At 62.8% G+C, this 3410-nt stretch overlaps 1 non-coding gene across 1 annotated transcript; it reads right to left on the bottom strand.

Annotated features, from left to right (window-relative positions):
• Positions 1–670: 670 nt before the first annotated feature.
• Positions 671–789, bottom strand: LOC148057908 (5S ribosomal RNA). The gene has a single exon (XR_015710321.1). It is a non-coding gene; the product is annotated as a 5S ribosomal RNA (ribosomal RNA).
• Positions 790–3410: the final 2621 nt, after the last annotated feature.

Genomic DNA, 3410 nt, shown 5'->3' with positions numbered 1-3410 from the left:
ACTTTCTGACCCACAAATAATGCCCCAAATGCCGCCGCCTGGTGGGGGGAACTGCCGCCTAGTCCCGGTTCTATTTTAGGTCACTTTTCTCACTTTCTTACCCACAAATAATGCCCCAAATGCCGCCGCCTGGTGGGGGGAACTGCCGCCTAGTCCCGGTTCTATTTTAGGTCACTTTTCTCACTTTCTTACCCACAAATAATGCCCCAAATGCCGCCGCCTGGTGGGGGGAACTGCCGCCTAGTCCCGGTTCTATTTTAGGTCACTTTTCTCACTTTCTGACCCACAAATAATGCCCCAAATGCCGCCGCCTGGTGGGGGGAACTGCCGCCTAGTCCCGGTTCTATTTTAGGTCACTTTTCTCACTTTCTGACCCACAAATAATGCCCCAAATGCCGCCGCCTGGTGGGGGGAACTGCCGCCTAGTCCCGGTTCTATTTTAGGTCACTTTTCTCACTTTCTTACCCACAAATAATGCCCCAAATGCCGCCGCCTGGTGGGGGGAACTGCCGCCTAGTCCCGGTTCTATTTTAGGTCACTTTTCTCACTTTCTGACCCACAAATAATGCCCCAAATGCCGCCGCCTGGTGGGGGGAACTGCCTGCTAGTCCCGGTTCTATTTTAGGTCACTTTTCTCACTTTTCTACCCACAAATAATGGCAAAAAAAAATGCTTACAGCACCCAGTATTCCCAGGCGGTCTCCCATCCAAGTACTAACTGGGCCCGACCCTGCTTGGCTTCCGAGATCAGACGAGATCGGGCTCATTCAGGGTGGTGTGGCCGTAAGCGAGGGAAGCGCTTGTGAAATGCCCCAAAGTGTTGAAAATGTTCCCCAGGCCCCTGGTTCCCCATCCCCGCAGGAGGAGGCTCCCCAGGCCCCCTGGTTCCCCATCCCCGCAGGAGGAGGCTCCCCAGGCCCCCTGGTGCAGGAGGAGGCTCCCCAGGCCCCTGGTTCCCCATCCCCGCAGGAGGAGGCTCCCCAGGCCCCCTGGTTCCCCATCCCCGCAGGAGGAGGCTCCCCAGGCCCCATGGTTCCCCATCACCGCAGGAGGAGGCTCCCCAGGCCCCTGGTTCCCCATCCCCGCAGGAGGAGGCTCCCCAGGCCCCCTGGTTCCCCATCCCCGCAGGAGGAGGCTCCCCAGGCCCCATGGTTCCCCATCACCGCAGGAGGAGGCTCCCCAGGCCCCCTGGTTCCCCATCCCCGCAGGAGGAGGCTCCCCAGGCCCCCTGGTGCAGGAGGAGGCTCCCCAGGCCCCCTGGTTCCCCATCCCCGCAGGAGGAGGCTCCCCAGGCCCCCTGGTTCTCCATGCCCGCAGGAGGAGGCTCCCCAGGCCCCTGGTTCTCCATCCCCGCAGGAGGAGGCTCCCCAGGCCCCCTGGTTCTCCATCCCCGCAGGAGGAGGCTCCCCAGGCCCCCTGGTTCTCCATCCCCGCAGGAGGAGGCTCCCCAGGCCCCTGGTTCTCCATCCCCGCAGTAGGAGGCTCCCCAGGCCCCCTGGTTCTCCATCCCCGCAGGAGGAGGCTCCCCAGGCCCCCTGGTTCTCCATCCCCGCAGGAGGAGGCTCCCCAGGCCCCCTGGTTCTCCATCCCCGCAGGAGGAGGCTCCCCAGGCCCCTGGTTCTCCATGCCCGCAGGAGGAGGCTCCCCAGGCCCCCATGTTCTCCATGCCCGCAGGAGGAGGCTCCCCAGGCCCCTTGGTTCTCCATCCCCGCAGGAGGAGGCTCCCCAGGCCCCTGGTTCCCCATCCCCGCAGGAGGAGGCTCCCCAGGCCCCCTGGTTCTCCATGCCCGCAGGAGGAGGCTCCCCAGGCCCCCTGGTTCTCCATGCCCGCAGGAGGAGGCTCCCCAGGCCCCCTGGTTCTCCATGCCCGCAGGAGGAGGCTCCCCAGGCCCCCTGGTTCTCCATCCCCGCAGGAGGAGGCTCCCCAGGCCCCTGGTTCTCCATGCCCGCAGGAGGAGGCTCCCCAGGCCCCCTGGTTCTCCATGACCGCAGGAGGAGGCTCCCCAGGCCCCCTGGTTCTCCATCCCCGCAGGAGGAGGCTCCCCAGGCCCCCTGGTTCCCCATCCCCGCAGGAGGAGGCTCCCCAGGCCCCCTGGTTCTCCATGCCCGCAGGAGGAGGCTCCCCAGGCCCCCTGGTTCCCCATCCCCGCAGGAGGAGGCTCCCCAGGCCCCTGGTTCTCCATCACCGCAGGAGGAGGCTCCCCAGGCCCCCTGGTTCTCCATGCCCGCGGGAGGAGGCTCCCCAGGCCCCCTGGTTGGGAGAGGGGGAAAAAGACCAAAGTGTTTAAAAATGCCCCAAAGTGTTGAAAATGTTCCCCAGGCCCCTGGTTCCCCATCCCCGCAGGAGGAGGCTCCCCAGGCCCCCTGGTTGGGAGAGGGGGAAAAAGAGCAAAGTGTTTAAAAATGCCCCAAAGTGTTGAAAATGTTCCCCAGGCCCCTGGTTCCCCATCCCCGCAGGAGGAGGCTCCCCAGGCCCCCTGGTTGGGAGAGGGGGAAAAAGAGCAAAGTGTTTAAAAATGCCCCAAAGTGTTGAAAATGTTCCCCAGGCCCCTGGTTCCCCATCCCCGCAGGAGGAGGCTCCCCAGGCCCCCTGGTTGGGAGAGGGGGGAAAAAGAGCAAAGTGTTTAAAAATGCCCCAAAGTGTTGAAAATGTTCCCCAGGCCCCTGGTTCCCCATCCCCGCAGGAGGAGGCTCCCCAGGCCCCCTGGTTGGGAGAGGGGGAAAAAGAGCAAAGTGTTTAAAAATGCCCCAAAGTGTTGAAAATGTTCCCCAGGCCCCTGGTTCCCCATCCCCGCAGGAGGAGGCTCCCCAGGCCCCCTGGTTGGGAGAGGGGGGAAAAGAGCAAAGTGTTTAAAAATGCCCCAAAGTGTTGAAAATGTTCCCCAGGCCCCTGGTTCCCCATCCCCGCAGGAGGAGGCTCCCCAGGCCCCCTGGTTGGGAGAGGGGGAAAAAGAGCAAAGTGTTTAAAAATGCCCCAAAGTGTTGAAAATGTTCCCCAGGCCCCTGGTTCCCCATCCCCGCAGGAGGAGGCTCCCCAGGCCCCCTGGTTGGGAGAGGGGGGAAAAAGACCAAAGTGTTTAAAAATGCCCCAAAGTGTTGAAAATGTTCCCCAGGCCCCTGGTTCCCCATCCCCGCAGGAGGAGGCTCCCCAGGCCCCCTGGTTGGGAGAGGGGGAAAAAGAGCAAAGTGTTTAAAAATGCCCCAAAGTGTTGAAAATGTTCCCCAGGCCCCTGGTTCCCCATCCCCGCAGGAGGAGGCTCCCCAGGCCCCCTGGTTGGGAGAGGGGGGAAAAGAGCAAAGTGTTTAAAAATGCCCCAAAGTGTTGAAAATGTTCCCCAGGCCCCTGGTTCCCCATCCCCGCAGGAGGAGGCTCCCCAGGCCCCCTGGTTGGGAGAGGGGGAAAAAGAGCA

The sequence above is a fragment of the Callionymus lyra genome, unplaced genomic scaffold, assembly GCF_982586985.1.
Source record: "Callionymus lyra unplaced genomic scaffold, fCalLyr1.hap1.1 HAP1_SCAFFOLD_371, whole genome shotgun sequence".
Classification (NCBI taxonomy): domain Eukaryota; kingdom Metazoa; phylum Chordata; class Actinopteri; order Syngnathiformes; family Callionymidae; genus Callionymus; species Callionymus lyra.
Note: the sequence above shows the minus strand (reverse complement) of the source record. Positions and strands in the feature narration are given on the sequence as shown.